Source organism: Zea mays, chromosome 5 (genome assembly GCF_902167145.1).
Source record: "Zea mays cultivar B73 chromosome 5, Zm-B73-REFERENCE-NAM-5.0, whole genome shotgun sequence".
NCBI lineage: Eukaryota > Viridiplantae > Streptophyta > Magnoliopsida > Poales > Poaceae > Zea > Zea mays.
Window position 1 is genome coordinate 101,818,326 of NC_050100.1, and position 23,138 is coordinate 101,841,463.

The following is a 23,138-nucleotide window of genomic DNA, read 5'->3' on the forward strand; positions in this document are numbered from 1 at the left end:
GTGCGGAGGGGTACGGTCAAGGCCCCTGGGTGCTTTATAGGCGCGGGCGCGGGCCATGGCGCCGACTGGTCTTTGGCGTGACGTGGGGCACGCGGGGCGCGCGTCGGGCGTGCTCTGGCGAGTCCAGAGTGCGTCGAACACGTGGCCGTTGCTTTCTGCCCTTGTTCTTGCGCCTGCTGAGCAGCCAAACGTGCGAATCTCGCCCTATGGCTTGTGTAAGATTTCTTCCCTGCACCTAGGGCTACCTAGTTCCTGTAAGTTCCAAGGGAAGATCGGGTCTGGTTTAGAAGATATGGTGGCACCAAGTCTTGTCTATCTGCACTGTTCCACCCAAGACAAAACATGTGCCAACTCGTGTCAAACGGTCTTGGCTTGGGTTCAAACTTTTCCACGGGGTTCCTTAGATAATTTGGCTCCTTTTTGTTATTTAGACCCTGGGGTTTTGGTGTTATTAGCTAGGTGAACACCCCTGATCTCTAGATTAGGGCTGATTTTGGACTTAGAGGGAATGGGGGTGATTCCATAGTGTTCTCCATTTGGGGCTGATTTAGGGGTCTTTTTGTAAAGTTCCTTTGCTGTCTTTGGTAAACATTTTGGTACTCTTAAACTTTGGTTATGTTTTAAATTATGAAATGTGCATTTGCTTGATCTTTCTCTCAACTAAAGGCTTTAAGAGAGAGAACCCAAAGTTAAATCCTACCTTGCCCAAGGTGATATTGCCTAAAGCTTGGGTAATGCTTTGGTCCTTAGCATTTTTTTAATTCACTCATGATTCCAAGGTTTTAAGTGCTCCCTCTCCTCCAAGTCTTAACCACATGTGATAATAGGTATATGTATCATTAGGATGCCAGCCCTTGGTAACACCTGGGGTGTTACACTCCTGCATCAGATCCATTGACGAATCCATATGAGCATGCTTTCCCTCGACAGATCCGTTGCCGGCGATGTCGTGACCACCCCAGTGCCAGTTCTGTTGCCGACAAAGTTCAGTGTCCTTCCTCACCACCCCCGCGCCAGATTCGTTGCTGGGGATGCGGGAAGTCCCGCCGCCGCTGATGTCGTGACCACGCTCTCCCTCGACAGCCTTTTCCGCCGCCATCAATCCATCATCAATATGGACGACCGCTCCCTTGCCACCATGCTCACCATGGTAAGGGCATTGGTGCCTAGAGCATCCACATGTTCATGATCTTCTCCCCCGCGTGCCCCGACGTGCTCCCCTCCGCCGACCTCAGCGTGAGAAAGGGCGTCCACCATAGCCTCACCATGCCCCCGCCACGGCGACATCCCCGCCACCTCCTCCCCACGCACAACTCGTCGTGCCTGCGCGCACCTCCAGCCTTGTCCAAGCCGTGTCCACATGACGGGGCTATGACACCTACCTTCCCCTCCCCCACCGCACCCGCACGCCCATCCTTCCATCCTCGGCTATGGCCAAGATGGAAGCTGTGGAGGTGGACGAAATCCAAGCCAAAACCACTAGCCCCTTCCATCCTAGGCGCTATCTTACCACCCTCGGTAGTCTCTTCCCATCGATGGCGCCCTTCAATTCCCCATCTGGCCGGTGCTATATATTAATACAAAGGGAAAACACAGGCAAGCCACGAAAGGAGGTCTTCTAGGTTGAGCTCAACGAACAGTCTATTAATCCCCCATCTGGGCAGACATCGAGAACAACGACGAGGATTACTTCGCCACCACCAAAGCGTCGCGCCCCGTCTGGATTTGGTTGAGCTCCTCGCCGCTTTTCAGGAGGTCAGTTTCCCCCCCACCCACCTTCTCTATATGCCTTGTGATTTGGTTGTATGATTTGGTCTATGCGTTCAATATTAGCTACCAGCAAAACAATCCGCCTAAGCCAGTATAGCAGTTCATTCACCAGCATTTTCCCTTGAAGAAACAAGTTCTAGGAGGATCATCATCCTGATTGTTTGGGATGCCAGTATTGTTGACTCCAATCAGGCGCAACATGTCGTCAGGTTCTATAGACTCCACTGTTTGTTGGTCTAAGGAGCACTTGATTTCTAAGAATCAGTACAATCAGCAAGTAGATAACCTAAGCACAACATTTTGAGAGAGACGGTTCGTTTTCATTCAGCCTCAGCTGTTCTTGTTTCCTTTTCTACTGATTCTATCCACTTAAAAGAATAAAAAAAATAAACACAAGCTATTTGCCACGAAATCAACAACAAAAAAGAAAGTTGTAAATTGTTCGTTGATGTTTAGTCTATGCGCTTAGTTAGGATGAGCTTAGTTTGGGTTGGCACAAATTGGAAGAGCAACATATCGGTTTTGTCTTACTGAACTATTGGTCATGTCGTCAATGTTGAACCACAAAGGCATGCACAAAAGTAGTAGTTTAATGTATTCGCTAGACCGGATTATGCTACAACAGCAGTAACACCAAACTGTCATCCAAATGATCGATCCCCTTCAGATGCTCCCAGGGATGGGGTGAATTCGGTATCACTTCTGCTCATTAGTTACTCCATCTTAGATCAATGGTTACTCTGCGCATCTAATAGTCAGCTCCGCACGATGTTGTTCTGGAATGGAACAGCAGGAGGGTAGCATTGGATATGAATTCACTCCCAACTTATTAGTTTCTCATTTTAGTTTGTGTTGTTTATCTGTGTCACGAGTCTGTCAAGATCATGGTTGACTGTTGTTTGCATTGTAAAATTCACCTAGCAGTATTTTAAAACCTCCTGGAATTGTTCCATGCTCCCAACACATCTGGAACATGTTAAAGCAAGTTGTGGGCTTGTGGCTGAATTTGCAAGTGATGGTAGATGCCTTGATTTTGAGTGTAGTGTTGGAAAATGGGGTTAATTAATAGGAGTACAATAGTGATATCTTTGGAGAGCGAGGTGAGCATACTGGCCTGTATGAAACTAACCATTTAATGTTTGTTGTGTGCCTTATTTTATTTTAGCGATTTTTCTAGGGATTTGCCCCTGACGCCTTTTTGCCGATAGTTGGTATTATTGCTTCCGTGGATCAATGTTTTTTGAAACTAGAATCAGAATTATCAATTTGGGTCAATGTGAAGAGAATAGTGTGTGTAGTACTATTTGTTCTCAAGGTTGCCGACTTTTTGTGGAGATGAGCTCATAGCCTAGATCATTGATATCCATTAGGGGAATAAGTGCTTATTTGGATTTGTAAATATTACCATTTCCCCTGCAGACCAATGTTTTTTTAAACTAGAATCAGAATTATGCATCCTTATATCAAGAGATAACTAAGTAGAATTTACTGGAATAGTATTTAACAGTTAGATTGAACTTTTGTTCTTGTCGTTTGAATGTCTTAATAGTCTGAGAAATAAAGGCAGAGAAAAATATAAATCTAGCTGTAATCTTCTCAATGCAAAGCCAGGTAAATTTGAGCTTACGCAAGGCATTTCAGGTAGCATGTTTGGTACAGATGAGGACACGGATGTCATGCTGATTGAACTTTTAGGTGCTTTAGTTACCTTGTAATTAGGTGCTTCTTACTTTAGATGGGTTTACATGGCATGCCTACAATTGTTCTGCGCCTTTTCTCTCTGCATTCCATGCTTCTGCTGAGATCATAAGCATATTGCCATATTCAACACATGCCTTTTAGGAAACGGTTTAAATGCAAATAGTGATCCTGCAAAACCACCTTCCATTGAAGTACCTGCATTGTCATTAGATGAATTGAGGGAAAAGACGGATGATTTTGGGTCCAAGGCTTTGGTTGGTAAGGGGTCATATGGAAGAGTATATTATGTTGTTCTGGAAAACGAACAACATGTGGCTGTCAAGAAGCTTGATACTTTAGCAGATCCTGAGCCTGATAATGAATTTCTAGCACAGGTATGGTTTGTGGTTTGCCCAGACCCTGATACCCAATACTTAATTGTATTATACTCTACAACTCTTATTAACTGCAATAAAATTGTTTTTGCAAAATTATCAATTCTCTGATAATGTTTTGTATATTGTTTATGCTTAATATTGAACAATTTCCCTTTTCCCATTTCCTAATTTGGATATAGGTGTCCGTTGTTTCAAGATTGAAGCATGAAAACTTTGTGGACATGCTTGGTTATTGTATCCAAGGAGATCAACGTCTACTAGCTTACGAATTAGCTACGATGGGATCTCTACATGATATTTTGCACGCTATGCATCTAGCCACTTAGCTAATATGCAGCATTTGGAGATAAAACAAAAATAACCATGAATGAAAACACGAAGTTGTTTTTAACTTGTTTTTTCTTTCAACAGGAAGAAAAGGTGTTGCAGGTGCACAACCTGGACCTGCTCTTGATTGGATGCAAAGAGTCAAAATTGTTGTTGATGCTGCAAAAGGTCTTGAATATCTTCATGAGAAGGTTCAACCTTCCATAGTCTCATGTTAAAATAAAGATAACCTTTTCGTCCAACTAGAATAGTTTCGTATTTTATATGTACTTTATTTAAATGTATTTCTGCTAGAACCATGTTGTGTTGCTGTTTGACGATAGGCCGAATCGAGATCTAATGTATGGGCGGAGGAGGCAAGGAAATAGTGGGAGGCCGGCGACGCTGCGCGCTGGCCTATGGACATGAGACTGCCTGACGCTGAAGCGGCTGTTGTGCCGTATGTCGGGGACATCAACCAATACATTAGGATTTTTGGCATTTAGCTGCTGCTAGCTAGGTAAGTGGACAGTGGTAACACTAGGATGTTGCGTAGTGCAGTTGTGGCGAAGATCCTTGTCTAGAGGTTGCGAGGCTAGATTATGAGCTCAGGAACATCCCTGCCCAACCCCTTCATCCTCTCATAAAGACACTGGCAGGCATGATCGATTTCCTCCTGCCCTGTCAGGAAAACAAGGATGTCTCCTTCTGGCTGTCAAGTGAATCTGCAGCACAGTAATCAATGCTGCATCCAAGTAATCACTTTCAGGTTGTTTAGTGTACAGTATCTCTACTCGGAATGTTCTTCCAAGAATTGTGAAGATGTTACAGTTAAAGAAATATCCTGAGAACTTCTCAACATCAAGGGTGGCAGAAGTAACAATAAGCCTCACATCAGATCTGCGCTTAATAAGTTGTTTCAGCAAACCAAAGAGCACATTAGTGTGAATGGTGCTTTCATGGGCTTCATCAAGCATGATAACAGAATACTGGGAAAGGTTCTCATCAACAAGAATTTCACGCAGAAGCATACCATCAGTCATGTACTTAATCACTATGTCCGGACCCGTACAGTCCTCGAAACGGATATAATTACCAACTTCCTCTCCCAGCCGACAACCAAACTCTTCCGCCACTCTCTTTGCAACTGACATTGCAGCCACCCTACGAGGTCGTATGCATTTCCTCACAGTGATTCCGTAGCAACGCACGGGTATATACCTAGTGTATTCATAAGTATAACACTTAATTACTTAGAATTAGTAAAATATCTATTTATGTCATAATAATCATGATTATGTTACTAAAGTCCAAAATTAGTAATTTACATTAATTCTTAGAATATTAATGTTAGGTGATTTATAAATAAACATTTTTAGCTATACGTAAGATTTCTATTTAGAAAGAAAAGGGATAAAACTCAGAAGTCTATTATTAGTAATAAATTATTTTCTGTAAAGTTTGTTAAGACATTTTTATCTATATTATACTATATAAACTAGTGTCATAGTCACCTACTCATGTTTTTACCGATGATAACTCAAAGTAGAAGTCATACTGCATTAATAAATATTTATGATGTAGACATATTTATGAGTACAGTTGTGTGATGTATGAATATGTATGTAATGGTGAATCATTACCCATGTAAGGGTGTATGTTTATTTATTTGGCGTACGTATTCTTTTGTATGTACGATACACAAATCGATGCTAGAAGTTGACTGTGAGGTAGACGAACCAAACATGTTCGAGGACGACCCACAAGACACTTTCGAGCAAGGAAAGTGGATTCTCCCTCTGCATTTTCTATTTGTACCCAAATAATGCATATAATAATGTTTACTTTTCGGATATTACATTTTGATGGGATTTGCCTAAATAAGGATTTCCTAGAATTACCCTCGGATAAACGCTTTGCTTAGCAATTTTTGCTATTGCTCAACTTGATAAATATGGTGTCACTCTTTTAATGATACTATGTTCCGGAAATGAAGTTTTATTATGTTGTTAACCCGATGGTTAAACAAGAACATTTTGTGTTAAATGGAACATGGAGTGACCACCCAGGATAACAGTGCAACCACGAGTGCTATAATGGCTCTAGCTTTGGTAATTAGCTCTATAGACTTAGTGCTTGGCAACCCTACATGAAAGATGGGCAAGAGGGGGCGGCAGTGGTTTGATGGCAGCTCATGTTAACATGGGGTGGTAGTCTTGGCTAAGTTACCTCACCCAAAGGGCCATCAATACTGATGTGGAAACCTTAGCAGGTAGCTTTGTACTAAAGATATTTTGTGAAAGCCTCATAATGGATCCCTAGCCATTCACCTCGGCAGTGTTTACGGGTCCGATCAACCCAGGCTAGATGGGATACATGGCTTGTGGGTAAAGTTGTACCACCTCTGCAAAGTATAAAACTGATATGTCAGCTGTGCTCATGGTTAAGAGCAACCTGGACCCTCACATGATAATTGAACTTAAAGATGGAAAATAAATCGAGATCTGATGATCTACCAGTGGTTTGCTTAAGTGATTTCACTTAAGTTTTTTGATACAATCTTATACTTTTGATTAATTGGGATATTTGGAATACACACTTAATAGTAAGACAAGTGTTGCTAATAATATATTGACCAAATAAAATGCTTACCGCTTATCCATAGGCTACCTTGTTAACTTGCATTATTTCCCCCACTTGCTAAGCCCTAACCATAAGTGAGCTCACCCTTGTTAATATTTTGATCAGGGGGTGATGATGAAGACTTCGCAGATGACATTGATGAGTTTTGAGTCTAACGATGCGCCAGTCACCTTCCTGTGGAAGGGTGTCCATGTTTAATTATGTCGTACTTTGATTATGATACTTGTTTAAGATACTATGATCCAGTTGATGTAATAAAGTTACTCTACTATCTTTACGCCTTTATTTCATTGTCTTTTGGTATATTACACTTGTGACGTCAACATATGTGTGGAAAATGGATCCTAGCCCACATATGCTATGCATTCGGTTTTGCCCCCAGAACCGGGTGTGACAGAAGTGGTATCAAAGCTATGCTAACTCTAGGTCATTAGACTAGTTAGAAATGGAAAGGCTAGTCTATTCAAAACATGCTAATTTTGTTCTTACAAAATTATTTTATTAACCTTACCTCTTTAAAATTCAATTGAGTTGACAATTTCTCTTGTAGATGGTTCGTACCATTCAAACCACTCGGATCAACACCAACTACATCCCTCCGCCACGACAAGTTCCTGTCTACCCAATGGTAGTAGAGGAAATCCCTGTGGATCTCCCTCGCATTCGTGTGGAGAACGGAGTCATTCTAGAGGACAGCTCGGAGGAGTTTCTGCCTACGCCCACCCCGTTGGCAGAATCACTAGCCTTCGTAGCTGGATCATCAGCTTCAGCACCGCCAGCACCAGCAATCCAAGCCCCTGCGCCCGGAGGTGACGACCCGAACGACTCTGGTGACGATGATGAAGACGACGACGAAGAAGAAGAAGTTGAGGAAAACATCAACGATGAAGCCAACGAAGAACAGTAGGACCACTACAGGGGGTTATGGCCTGTCATTGAACATTATACCTCAATGTTCGAGGCAGGGCACTTCCCTAACCTGCTGCAGGATGTTCTGCATGCGTTGGGAACCTATGTCCGACCCCTGTATGAGACAAGGCAAGTGTATGAGCCTCCTCGGGCTTGCTACTACATCACTCGCATTCATGTCAGGGTGATGGATGCAGGTGATAGAGGGTTCATGACTCTGTCAGCTCATGAGTCTCTGACGCCGCTATCCACCTACGTTGCTTCGGTCAGCGATGCTGCTAGGCGAACTCTATGGTCCCTCAGCCACACCTACTGGTAGCAGCTTCACAACACGAAGTACAGGCATCTTCCTCTGCGTATTCGTGGAGAAAGCCAGACTAGTATTGTTCCAAGTGGAGTTGGAGAAGATAGCCTCAACACCCTAGCTGGTGTGGTGGCAGGTCTTAACACCAACCTAGATAGTGCTACCTTGGACCTCTCTAGGGTACACTTGGAGCTGGAGGATGCACATGCAAGGATCGCAGCCCTGGAAGCTCAACTTGATGGAAGGAATCCCCTGAAGTTCAAGTCCCTACCATAGCGTTATCCCCTCCCCGCAAGAGGATCTGCTATGGAGAACCAGGATCCATCACCAGGCTACTTTAGATTCTTCAGTTATTATGTTGTAATAAGTTAGTTTTCTCGTTAGATGAAAAACACCTTTATATTATTACACTATTAATAATAACAACCATGTGATGGTGTTGTTTGAAATGTTTGATTTGGATTTTTGCTTGAGTGCAATGGTCTTATGGAATGATGGCCATAAGAGCATAAAAAAATATATAACATTAATAATAAGCCATTCCCCCTAGAATCTTTTCTACTCCTCACTTACCCCGGGATTGCACTTTCTAACCAACCAGATGGTGAACACTCGATCAGGTCCCAATAACCATCAGAACAAGCATGGTCAGCAGTTGCCACCACCAACACCCATCCCCACTATGGATCAATTCATCGTAGCGCAGATGCAACTTCTACAAGGACTCACAGCTTTGGTACAACATATACAACAAAATCTGCAGAACCAACAGTACCAGCAACAACAACAACAACATGCACCCCAAGCTAGAGACAAGCACCAGGACTTCATGAGTCATCACCCGCATGCTTTCTCTCATGCAGTAGACCCTTTGGATGCCAATGACTGGCTTAAGGTCATTGGGAAGAAGTTAGACATCACTCAGTGCAATGACCGAGAAAAGGTCTTGTACACTTCAGGAACACTCGAAGGAGCCGCGTCCGATTGGTGGGATGCCTTCATCGCGGCACACGCCAATGCTGATGCCATAACCTAGCAGGAGTTCCAAGTGAAGTTCCATGCTCACCATATTCCCTCGGGAATAATGAAGATCAAGAAGAAGGAGTTCCTTTCCCTCATTCAAGGAAGCATGTCCGTTAGTGAGTACCGTGATCGCTTCACCCAACTTTCACGTTACGCCCCAGAGGAAGTGGACACTGATGAGAAGCGCCAAGAACGTTTCTTGGAAGGCTTGATTGGACCCTTGAACTACCAGTTACAGAGCCACAACTTCCCCAACTTCCAGACTTTGCTGAACAAGGCAATTGGCCTTGAAAGTAAAAGGAAAGACCTATCAGATCACAAGAGAAAGTACCAAGGGCAGACCAGTAGAAATACCCGTCAGAACAACTCCCAAGGTTCTCAGTTCCGCTCCAGAAATCAGAGTGGAAGCAGCAACTACCAAGTACAACGCTCTGGACAACAAGGTCAGAGGAGCAACCAATACCAAAACCAGCAGAGAAGCAGCACTCAGACCGGTCAAAGGTCTAATGTCCAACAACAGAATCGTCAAGGAAGTGTTGTGAACACACCGGCTAAGAACAACAACACAACCACCCCAGTTCAACCTACTGAATGTTTCAAGTGTGGCAAACTTGGCCACTATGCCAACAACTGCCCAAGGCATAATTAACAGACACCCCAGAAGAACAGCAACCAAAGGACTGACCATAACACACCTGCTCGTGGATCTGCACAGAACAAAACTCCGCATAACCAGAGTAGAGGTAGAGTTAATCACGTGACAGCGGAATCGGTTCCTGAGGATGTCGACATGGTGTATGGTATGTTTCTTATTAACTCCATACCTACATCAGTTTTATTTGATTCTGGAGCCTCTCACTCCTTCGTAGCAAAGTCGTTTGTGGAAAAATATAATATACCAAACTATCCCTTGAAGAAGAAACTATTAATTCAATCACTAGGAGGTGAACTTAGAGCTAGTCACTCATGCTCTCAGACTAAGATTGAAATTAAAGGCCTAAGATTTCTAGTAGAGCTGATAATTTTGGAATCGAGTGGAATCATTGTGATACTTGGAATAGACTACTTGACCAAGTATGATGGAGTGATATCATGTGCCAAAAGGATGGTTACATTAACCAGTCCGCAAGGAGAAAGAATTGAAGTCAATGTCAGTATGCGAGCAACAACAGAGGCAATGGTAAATCAGTTGGAAGAGAAATCTTTGGAGCACATCAGAATAGTGTGTGAATACCCAGACGTATTTCCGGAACAAATACTAGGTATGCCACCTGATCGTGATATAGAGTTTTCTATTGAACTATTACCCAGAACCGCACCAATTTCAAAAATAGCATATCGAATGGATGTTAAAGATTTAATTGAACTGAAGAAACAAATAGAAGAATTACTAGAAAAAGGTTTTATTTGCCCCAGTTCATCACCATGGGGAGCCCCAGTTCTATTTGTGAACAAGAAAGATGGTTCAAGGAGAATGTGTGTGGACTATAGAAGCTTGAACGAAGTAACAATTAAGAATAAGTACCCGTTACCTCGGATTGAAGATCTGTTTGATCATATGAGAGGAGCTACAATATTCTCAAATATAGATATAAGACCAGGCTATCATCAGTTGAAGATTCGAACCAAACATATACCTAAAACATCTTTCACCACAAGATATGGACTATATGAGTTTTTGGTCAAGTCTTTTGGACTGACTAATGCACCAGCTTACTTTATGAACTTGATGAATAAGGTATTCATGGAATACCTTGACCAGTTTGTGGTGGTATTCATCGATGACATATTGGTATACTCTCATAATGAAGAAGTACATGAAAATCATCTGAGATTAGTTCTACAGAAACTTCGTGACAATCAGTTGTATGCGAAATTTTTGAAGTGTGATTTCTAGATGAAGGAAGTTGCTTTCCTAGGTCATATTATCACCAATGGAGGAATCAAAGTAGACCCCGGTAAAATAAGTGAAATACTAAATTGGAAACAACCCACAGATGTGTCCAAGATCAGGAGTTTTCTTGGATTGGTAGGATACTACAGAAGGTTTATCGAAGTCTTCTCCAAAATAGTGGAACCCCTTACTTCACTATTGGAGAAGGGTAAAGAATTTAAGTGGGATGAAGCATGTTAGAAATGTTTTGAGGAACTAAAAGAAAGGCTAACCACTGCACCAATGTTAATTATGCCTGATATTTATAAAGGATTTGATGTGTATTGCGATGCATCACATCTAGGACTTGGATGTGTGTTAATGCAAGAAGGAAAAGTAATTGCATATGCTTTAAGGCAGTTACGGAAGCATGAAAAAAAATATCCTATGCATGATTTGGAATTAGCTGCCGTAGTGCACGCTTTGAAGATTTGGAGGCACTACATGATTGGAAACAAGTGCAAAATCTTCACGGATCACAAAAGTTTGAAATATATCTTCACGCGGAAAGAACTCAACCTAAGACAGAGAAGATGGCTTGAGTTAATTAAAGACTATGATTTGGAAATACAATATCACCCAGGAAAAGCAAATGTAGTGGCAGATGCTTTGAGCCGTAAAGGTCAAGTGAACAGTATCACTACTCATTTGATGTCACTGGAATTGTGATGGGAAATGGAACAACTCAACCTTGGAATGTTCAATAATATGGAAGCAATAGTTATGGATGTTGAATCTACTTTGGAAGAAGAAATTCGGAAAGGACAAGAGTCTGATGAGAAAATCAAAGAAATTAAGACACAAAATAGTTTGGGTAAAGCCCCAGATTTCACAAAAGATGATCAAGGCACGATATGGGTTAAACAGATAATCTGTGTACCAGAATTCGAGCACCTACGCCAACTTATTTTAAGGGAAGCCCATGATTTAGCTTATTCTATTCACCCTAGAAGTACTAAGATGTACCAGGACCTAAAAGAAAAGTATTGGTGGTACGATTTGAAAAGAGATGTGGCTACTCATGTTGCACTATGTGACGTGTGTCAACGAGTTAAAGCCGAACACCAAAGACCAGCAAGATTACTACAACCTCTCAAGGTACCAGAATGGAAATGGGAAGAAATCGATATGGATTTCATAGTTGGACTACCCCGTACTCGGGATGGCTATGATTCAATATGGGTTATAGTGGATAGGTTGACTAAAGTGGCACACTTTATACCTGTGAAGACAACTTACTCAAGAGCCCAGTTAGCAGAGTTATACATGTCAAGGATTGTATGTCTGCATGGAGTACCAAAGAAAATCGTATCAGATCGAGGAACCCAATTTACCTCACGATTTTGGAAAAGACTACATGAGTCCATGGATACCAAGCTAAACTTCAGTTCAGCTTATCATCCGCAAACGGATGGGCAAACTAAAAGAACAAACCAAGTGTTGGAAGATATGTTAAGAGCTTGCGCTCTAAAGCATGGTAGAAGATGGGATAAAAGTTTGCCTTATGCAGAATTCTTGTACAACAATGGTTATCAGGCAAGTCTAAAAATGGCCTCGTTTGAAGCACTTTATGGACGAAAGTGTAGAACACCGCTTTATTGGAATCAGACCAAAGAAAGTCAAGTATTTGGTCTAGAAATTCTCCAAGAAGCAGAAAAACAAGTACAGATCATTAGAGAGAATTTGAAAACAGCACAGTCGAGACAGAAAAGCTATGCTGACAATAAAAGAAGAGAATTGATATTTGAAGTAGGAGACTTCGTATACCTTAAAGTTTCACCGATGAGAGGCATGAAAAGATTTAAGGTTAAGGTAAACTATCTTCTCGCTACATTGGCCCGTTCAAAATTTTGGGAAGAAAAGGTGAGGTAGCGTACCAGTTAGAGCTACCCGAGAGTTTGTCAGATGTGCATGATGTATTTCATGTGTCACAACTTAAGAAATGCTTAAGAGTACAGGAGGAACAATTACCTATGGAAGAACTCAATGTTAAGGAAGATTTGACTTATTCGGAGTACCCTATCAGAATTTTGGAAACATCTCGCAGAATTACCCGGAGCAAAGTTATCAACATGTGTAAAGTTCAGTGGAGTCATCATTCAGAAGATGAGGCCACTTGGGAAATAGAAGATGAACTCAGAGCAGAATTTCCCCTGTTATCCTCAGAAGTTCCTTAATCTCGAGGACGAGATTCTTTTAAGGGGGTAGGTTTGTAACACTACCAAAATCATCAACTAAAAATAATGCATTTAGATTATTAGTGGTAAATATGGTAATGAATTTTTCTTTCAAGTGTTTGAATATTATTTGCAATTAGAGTGATTTTGTTTGCTCATATTTGATTTATGGATGTTTAGTATAATTTCTTTTATATTGGAAATCCAATTAGTTAATATAGAAATAATGGTCCAAAAATAAGTATTTTAGTTATAAATAATTTTGGTATAATTATTATGATTTTTGAATTATTTAAAAATATATTTATTTATATTTTTATGTAGAAAAGAATAGAAAAAAACCTAATCACTCGGCCAGGCCGAATTCGGCCCAGCCGAGGCCCACTAGGGCAACAGCCACGCACCCCAACCCTCCCCTCTCTCTCACCGACCGGCGGGGCCCACCCGGTCCCTTCTCCTCTCCTTCTCCCTCCCGCCGCCACAGCCTAGCCCGTCCGCGCCCGCTCGTCTCCCAGCTGCCGGAAACCGCCCGGCCGTTTCCCTCTCTCCCTCGCCCACTTCCCTCACTCAATGCCGAGTTATGGCCGCCATTGATGGCCGGCCGTCTCTTTCTCCCCTCGGCTCTCCCTCTCTCGCTCTATAAAATCCCAAGCTCCCTCCTCTCTCCCTACCCAAGCGCTCTCCCTCACTCCTCTCGCTCTCTCTCCCTCGCCGTCGCACCGAACCGCCGTTCACCGGAGCTCCGCCATCGACCGCGCTCGAGCCGCCTCGCTGGACCGTCCGAGCGCGCCCCGTCGTCTGCACCCCGGCCGGACCGTCCGCGCCTGTCCCCGGCCACTCGACCGAGCCCCTTGCTCTTCCCCTACCTGGCCGAGCCCCTCCCCTGCTCGCCGACCCCCTGCGCGTGAGCACAAGCTCAAGGTAAAAGAAGCACATTTTTCATTTTAGCACCTGGTTTTGTATAAAATTAATTCTGAGATTTTCAGTTTAGAAACGATTGGAAAGAGACCCCAAAGTATACGTGTAATCATAAACAAGCCCTGCAATAATATTTTGGACAAATGTATTATTTTATTTCGAAAATAAATAATGTCACTATTCACTAACATGGTAGTAATTTAAGTATAATCTTATTGATATAAGAAAGTGTAAGAAATAATAGGCCACGTATTTTCGGTCAGATTAAAATATAGGTTTCACTAGTCATGATAATGTATTCCTAAGTATAGAACTTAATTACTTAGAATTAGTAAAATATCTATTTATGTCATAATAATCATGATTATGTTACTAAAGCCCAAAATTAGTAATTTACATTAATTCTTAGAATATTAATGTTAGGTGATTTATAAATAAACATTTTTAGCTATACGTAAGATTTCTATTTAGAAAGAAAAGGGATAAAACTCAAAAGTCTATTATTAGTAATAAATTATTTTCTGTAAAGTTTGTTAAGACATTTTTATCTATATTATACTAGATAAACTAGCGTCATAGTCACCTACTAATATTTTCACCAATGATAACTCAAAGTAGAAGTCATAGTGGATTAATAAATATTTATGGTGTAGACTTATTTATGAGTACAGTTGTGTGATGTATGAATGTGTATGTAATGGTGAATGATTACCCATGTAATGGTGTATGTTTATTTATTTAGCATACGTATTCTTTTGTATGTACAATACGCAAATCGATGCTAGAAGTTGACTGTGAGGTAGACGAACCAAACACGTTCGAGGACGACCCACAGGACACTTTTGAGCAAGGCAAGTGGATTCTCGCTCTACATTTTCTATTTGTACCCAAATAATGCATATAATAATGTTTACTTTTTGGATATTGCATATTTTTATGGGATTTGCCTAAATAAGGATTTCCTAGAATTACCAACCCTGTTCCTTGAATTACCCTAGGATAAATGTTTTGCTTATCAATTTTTGTTATTGCTCAACTTGATAAATATGATGTCACTCGTTTAATGATACTATGTTTCGGAAATGAAGTTTTATTATGTTGTTAACCCGGTGGTTATACAAGAACATTTTGTGTTAAATGGAACATGGAGTGACCACCCAGGATAATAATGCAACGACGAGTGCTATAATGGCTCTAGCTTTGGTAATTAACTATATAGACTTAGTGCTTAGCAACCCTACCTGAAAGATGGGCAAGAGGGGGCATCAGTGGTTTGATGGCAGCTCATGTTAACATGGGGTAGTAGTCTTGGCTAATTTACCTCACCCAGAGGGTCATCAATACTGACGTGGAAACCTTAGCGGGTGGCTTTGTACTAAGGATATTTTGTGAAAGCCTCATAATGAATCCCTAGCCATTCACCTCGGCAGTGTTTATGGGTCCGATCAACCCAGGCTATATGGGATACATGGCTTGTGGGTAAAGTTGTACCACCTCTACAGAGTGTAAAACTGATATGTCAGCCATGCTCACGGTTAAGAGCAACCTGGACCCTCACATGATAATTGAACTTAAAGATGGAAAATAAATCGGGATCTGATGATCTACCAGTGGTTTGCTTAAGTGATTTCACTTAAGTGTTTTTGATACAATCTTATACTTTTCATTAATTGGGATATTTGGGATAGACACTTAATAGTAAGACAAGTGTTGCTAATAATATATTGACCAACTTAAATGCTTACCGCTTATCCATAGCCTACCTTGTTAACTTGCATTATTTCCCCACTTGCTTAGCCCCAACCATAAGTGAGCTCACCCTTGTTAATATTTTTATCAGAGGGTGATGATGAAGACTTCGCAGATGACGTTGATGAGTTTTGAGTCTAACGATGCGCCAGTCACCTTCCTATGGAAGAGTGTCGATGTTTAATTCTGTCGTACTTTGATTATGATACTTGTTTAAGATACTATGATCTAGATGATGTAAAAAAGTTACTCTACTCTCTTTACGCCTTTATTGCATTGTCTTTTGATATATTACACTTGTGACGTCAACATATGTGTGGAAAATGGATCCTGGCCCACATATGCTATGCATTCAGTTTTGCCCCAAGAACCGGGTGTGACAGATGACAAGGGTTAAGGTGATAACAGACAAACACATAACACAAGATGTATTTTAGACAAAACTTGCAAGGTGTCAAAGAAGGGGGGCAGTCAATGATGAAGTAGGTGAGGCATTCCTTGAAAAGGGATGGAAAAGAGGAGGCTTTAAAGGGTAGGTTCAAGGTAAGCATGATGGCAAGTGCATAAATATCACAAGGGTTTAATGGTGATAACGGCCAAGGATGTAGGAGAGGAGGTAAATGTGCATAAGAACCAAGGATATAAGTACCACAAAGGATTGAGTTAAGACTAGATCTGCAAGTGGAAAAGAAGAGGATATGTCCAAGGGCCAGATGGCTAAATTGCCACTCTCAAATTGAGGTGGAAGAGAGGAGATTTTTTAAGAGTAGGAATAAAGATGAGTATCAAGGCAAAATCGATGGATGACAAGGTGATGGTTCTAGCAAATAAAAACACAACAAAGGATGGAATTAAGACAAAACTTGTAAGGCGACAAGGAGTAAAAAGAGATCAAGGGAGAGGTAGGTAACTCACAGCTCTCAAACTGGGTCAAAAGAAAGGGGAGGCTTTTAAAGGATAAGTTCAAGGTAAGAATTTAGGTAGAAGACATAAATATCGCAAGGGTCAAAGGCGATAACAGACAAGGGTATAAGAGAAAAGATGGAGGCAGAGAAGAGCCAGTGGTATAAGTACCACAAATAATAGAGTTACGTCAAGGCTTACATGCGGTAAAGAAGAGGATATTGCCAAGGGTGAGATAAGTAAAACACCGCTCTCAAATTGGGATAGGAGATTTTGGATAACAGACATAATGTAATCACCAAGGTATGATCGAGAGATGGGAGAGGTGAAGGCTATAAGAAACAAAAGCACAGCAAAGGATGGAGTTAAAACTCGCAAGCGACAAGGAAGAGGATACGACCAAGGGAAAATAGGTAAAATACAATTTTAAAATTGAGATGGAACAGAGAAGGTTTTGGAGCACATGTACAATATAAGCATCAAAATAAGATATAGAGGTGACAAGGGTAAAGATGATAATCGTGAAAAGCATAACCAAGGTTAGAGTTAAGACAAGCCTCGCGAAGTGGAGAAAACAATCTAGGGTAAGACAGGTATGGTTCCAATAGAAGGGTTGAAATAAAAATTTTAAACAATGATCCCAATTTGAGAGAAGTTACAACGAAACAACAAGATTACCGAAGATGTGCAAAATAAAATGATCGCTCATGGATCGTTAAGAAACAAGGGTGGTCAAGGACATATTAACTAAAATGTCTTGAACAGTCATTGAGGTATGAAAATAAGCATACCTAAGAATATAAGAGTATGCAAGACTCCAAGGATACGAGCATACCAAGACAAGGGAATAGAAAAAAGCCAAACGATAACGACTTAGCAACGAAATAGGAAGGGATCTCAAAGGCAAGAGGGTCATGAACACATAAACTGGAATGTTTAAATAAGGAACAGAGTTTTCAGAGGTCAGTATTTGAAACAAGAGTATTGAAGAATTCAGGGATACGAGCATGTCAATAACAAGGGAATAGGGATTGCCAAATGGTAGAAATTTAATGATGGAAGAGGAATAACTCCCAAAAGACAAGAAGGTTATGGTCAGGGGCATCTACAAAGATGCCGCAAGCACAAGAGTGAGATCAGATCTAATAGATTGATAAAAGTATAGACCATACTAGAATAAAATACTTTTGTCAAGGGAGCATATAGGAGCACAACATAGAATTAGTCAAGGTGACTAATATTTTGAAGCAGCATCAAGATTGAGGTGAAGTAATAATCAATAAGTCCTTAAAACGGCCAATGCTACTCTAGGAAGGCAAACCGATTTTGGAAGGCAAACCGAATGCGAACCATGTACGTGCCAGGATCAGAACTCACGTACACAGCGATTACATAAATGACTCATCATAGCACAATGCTTCGAATAATAATAAAGAGTAAGTAATAATATTATAGACTAGAGTCATTTACATAATATAAATCAAAGTGCACATTATAGAAACGTAGCCAACATAAATAAACCCACCACAGGCAGTTGACTGGGGGAGGTTGCTAGCCTAATCCTCGAACTCGTTGAAGTCCTGGAACTCCTGGAGATCCGCCTCGACACCTTCTTCTCCTTTACCTGAGCATAGGTTGCACCAAAGGAAACCTAATGTTTTGTGAAAGCAAGGGTGAGTACACATCAACGTACTCAGCAAATGTCCCATTTGGCTGAGGTGGACTAGCTTTATGTGGGGTTAGGATCAAGTAGTTTCTTTTAGTTCGTCACATATTTATTATTAGTAGAAGCCAAGTTTTAGCAATAACCAACCCGCGAATCTTTTCCTCATCGAGGAACAACATTATCATCATCGAACCAAAGCCATCAATAGAACCATTGTATCTCAGATGATCTATATCTCTAATCAAAGGAGCTCCCAAGGCCACTCATAATTGTGAGCATGGCTGACATATCAGTTTCATTCCTTCTACAGAGGTTGCACACTTTACCCATGAGCCGTGATTCCCGTTCTGCCCAGTGATCATGACTCCCCATTGATCAGTTTCAAGGTGAACTGGCAAGGTCTCACTATGTAGCTTTTACAAAGATTCCCCAGAGGTCATAGCTGCCCGGTAGGTTTCTACAGTTTGATAAACATAGTACATCTCCCATAGGAAGAGTCACCAACAATAGCACCCAGCCCCAGCAGACCAAGTATCTGTGCCCGTACCCCATTGACGGCATGACGGTGAAGCAAACTACACCTCAAGTTCCTCTAATTAATCAGCTAAGGGCGTCCCATACAACCCTCATGGCTGCACTGTTCTCCCGGGTGGTCATCCAGCGAACAGGTCCTTACGGAGACGTACTCGCGAAACATCCCGAGTCCCCTAAAATAACACAAGCTCATCATCATAATCAAGGTATCATCAACGTATCATAAATATTCTCATTATGTTCATTGATTAAAGTAAAGCAATAGCATGAAGCTAACCACAATAACCCAAAAGGTAATTAAGGATAAGGTAAATAGAAAGTCAATCCTTAGGTTTCAATTATGTAATGTGGGGGAATGAATTATAATGTGAATAGGACATAGGTAGGTCAGAGGACACTTGCCTTCACCAAACAGATGCTCAGGGTCTTCAATCTCATAGAACTCGAAGAGTTTAACCACTTGGTCGTTGAAGCTTGATTGTCGATTCCTCGAAGCTCGAAAACGGATCGCATTCTATTCGCGACATGTAGCGAATACGAACATGCACAAGCAAACAAACATATACATGCATAAGAACATTACATCATACAAGGGAAACACTATAAATCATGCAGTACGAAATAGAGCTCGCTACTATGGTCACGCGAGGAAAAGAAACTCGATAGTTGAAGCTACGGTCGAGAGTCCATAGAGTTCGGCGCGTTTGCACTAAACAAGTATTAATTAGAATATTTAAGTTGACATACTCGCATTACTCGACATTTATTAAATACAACTAGAGCTATCGTCTAGCTTTAATTAGCTGACTACGCTAACAATTCTTAGTTAAATAAGTCATTTAAATAACATCAATGACTCTAAGCGAGACGAATTAGTGGAGCAAGACGAAATACGTACAGCGCGCGGGCCAACACGATGCATGAAACTAATAAATAAATAACATGATTAAACCTACCAGCTATTAATAAAGAATATTTTAGTTAAGGTTAACCATGTTGGTGTCTAATTATAAATGTGCAAATCGAATTTCTAAATTAGATTTTAAAATTGAAACATCATTCTAGTAACCATCGGTCAAACAAACGTTTAAATAAATTAAATAAAATATGCAACAGCAAGAAAAATACTTCTAACATGTAGACAATTTTAATACGAATCTAACGCAACTTGAACGGATTGAATCGGATTTAATACACAAAAGTTATCACTGTTTTAAACTGGACTGAATTCCTGCACACACTTTCGAAATCTGTCAGGTATCTTTTTGCAAAGTCGATATCTTCTTCCTCTCCCCAAGTTCTTCTCCCACAGAAAGCGCCATGGCCATGGGGGGAGCTCGGCCACCGCCGGGGGGCCAGGGCCGCACGCGCCGGGGAAGCGGGGAGGGGCGGCCTGGGGAGGTCGGTTGATCGGCCTGGCCGTGCGGCGGGGCCGTCGCCGCCACCGGGAAGGGGAAGGGGGCCACGCCGCCAGGGCCGCGGGTCACGCCACTAGGGGCGAGGGAGGTAAGGGAGAGGACTGCTGGGTGGGGAAAACACCTATGGGGAAGAAAACACAGAACTAATGTTGAAAACAATGGAGGAGGCTCACCGGAAAAGGAACCCTCGCTGGAGCCGAGGAGGAAACCGTTGATTGACGGAGATTCGGAGGTTCGATTGACAAACCGGACGCACCAAGACGAAGCCCTCGACGAGACGAATGCAGCGGTACTCTCGGATTCTGCCGACGATGCACGGATTGGAAGTAATTGCTCGCCAGAGTTGTCGCCGGAGTTGGAACCGCTCCGAAGTTCGGTGAGCAATTCCGGGAGCTGGGAATTGAATCTAAGGAAACCGTTTTGTGATTCAGAATGTGCTCGATGAGGAGAAGCCGGACTTATATATATAGTTGGGGTTCGGACGAGATGAAAATTCGGGTCAAACTCGGATTTTATTATTTATAAAATTTAGAAAAGCCTAGAAATTCATATTTTGTGCTTAAAATATTATAGATGCTTCCAACAATTCCAGAAAAATTACTAGAAATGTTTTGGCACCTAATGAACTCAAAATACATGTTTAGAGTTTCTAAAAATATTTTTAAGTACCTCAAATAAATAGATTTTGGTTTCCAGAAAATAGAAAAATATTCTGAAAATATGAAAATTTACCGAGAGCTTCTATAAGATATACTAATATGTTTCAAACACATTTTGCACTTAGAAACACCGTGCAACGGCTTGAATGCAACGACCAAAGCGCCTCTAGGGCTCATTCCACTTGGTTTACGCCAATATAAAACAAATTAATTCTCCATTTTTTTAGGAAAAAGAGAAGGAAAGCAAAGAAATGAGAGAGTAACACCTGAATTTGGTGGATATTAAGAAAGAAATTTTATACCCCAAATTTAGGGTGTTACGGAAGATAATGCTTCGAAGGACGAAGGTCCTTAATGTTTAATATTGTGTTGTCTTGTTTTTTATTCACATCAATTGAAAACAAGTAACCAACAAAGTTCATCTCGTCGGGCGGGGAGTCCCAATGGAAGAGACCGGCTCTAATACCAATTGAGAGAGCATCTAGAGGGGGTGAATAGGTGTTCCTGCAAAATTAACTTAAAACAACACACACTTGGTCTAGAAAATAAGTTAGTGTAAACTACAACCAAGTTTGGGTAGAGAAGAAGAGAGAAAAGTCCTCTTCACTTGGTTGCTCTTCCAAGATATGATTTATACTAAGAGCAATATCACAAGTGAAGTTGAGAACTTAGGAAGAAAGAAAATTGTAAGAAAGTAAAGGACAAGTGAGACAACGATTTTTATCTCGTGGTTCGACCAAGCCTACATCCATGTTGTGATGACCTCCTTTGGACAAGGGTTGCACTCAACCCTTCTGAAGTGTTCACGTAAATCAAACTTGAGTGCCATAGTTCTTCCTTATATCAAGAGTGTTCCGTTCGCAAGGAATCTTCACAAGAGTGTGATCCTGTGTGCAAGTATCATTTTGAACAACATGATAGTTGGGGATGAGTGTGGAGAAGCATATGATATGGATGACTACTAGATAGTCAAGCACCAACCATCATCCCCGAAACAACCACGCGCTTTGCAACCATCCTTCAATGTGAGGTTGCACTTCATGTTAGTCGGATTCATGATTAACTCCAAAATGATTTAACGAAACATATATATCTAGGATATGCACCATGAAAATTAGACTTTAATTTTATGAATTATATATTTTTTACATTTTATTTGTTTTTATAAATTAGTTAATTTTTATTTGCTTAACTATATATCAGATATTTTTATTATAATAAAATATTATGCTTCATTTCAACTAAAGTGTGTAAAAGTGAAATCGATGTGGCGCTCGAGTGGTTGTAGATTGACAATAAAAATTTTGTAGTGATGCACAATAGTAAATAAGGGCTCGCGATGGTCGACAGTCGATAAAGGCCATGAGAGTTAGAATTGGTTTTAGGCTTAGATCTAATGTCCTTCCATTTCAGGCCCACCTAAAAGGGTTGGTTTCATCGTCATCTTCAATACCTTCAGGCCATCTCCAACCATTCTTCCCATATTTCCCGTCATATATGTACTTTCTATTATATTTTATTACATCTCTCTAAAAGATACTCCCCTTATATATAGGATGGTTCTAACCTTTCACCCTATCCCACTCACTCTAGATACTATGACTCGGCTATTTAACATTTTTCATCATTTTTAAAGTTTATTAAAAACATAGACTATTTGTACTACAATTATACACATTATTATCATATTATGATACTTAAAAAATTAATATCACAAAAATGGAGTAATTAAAGAATAGAGAGAGATTAGAACTCTATACGGGCTTGTTTGGGAGTAAGAGCATTGGAGGGGATTGAGGAAGTACAATATCTTACTATTCAAAATTTAATAGTAAGGGATTGTAATCCCCACAATCCCCTCTAATATTATTTCTCTCTAATATGTCCAACATGGAAAGATACCTCTCTCTCTCTCATATAGGGTTCCCTACAGTTGCTGGGACAGTCTAATGGACCTGTTTGGTTTAGCAAAACGGTGTTTTTAGTGATCATATAGGTGCAATGTATAGTTCACCCATATAGTCATAAAAACACCTTTTGCATTGTAGATTGTATTGTTTATAGAATGTAGTTTGAATATGGGTATGAGTATAAGTAAGCTGCTTAAAATGGTCATCGTGAAAGAAAAATACTTGTTTAATGACATCA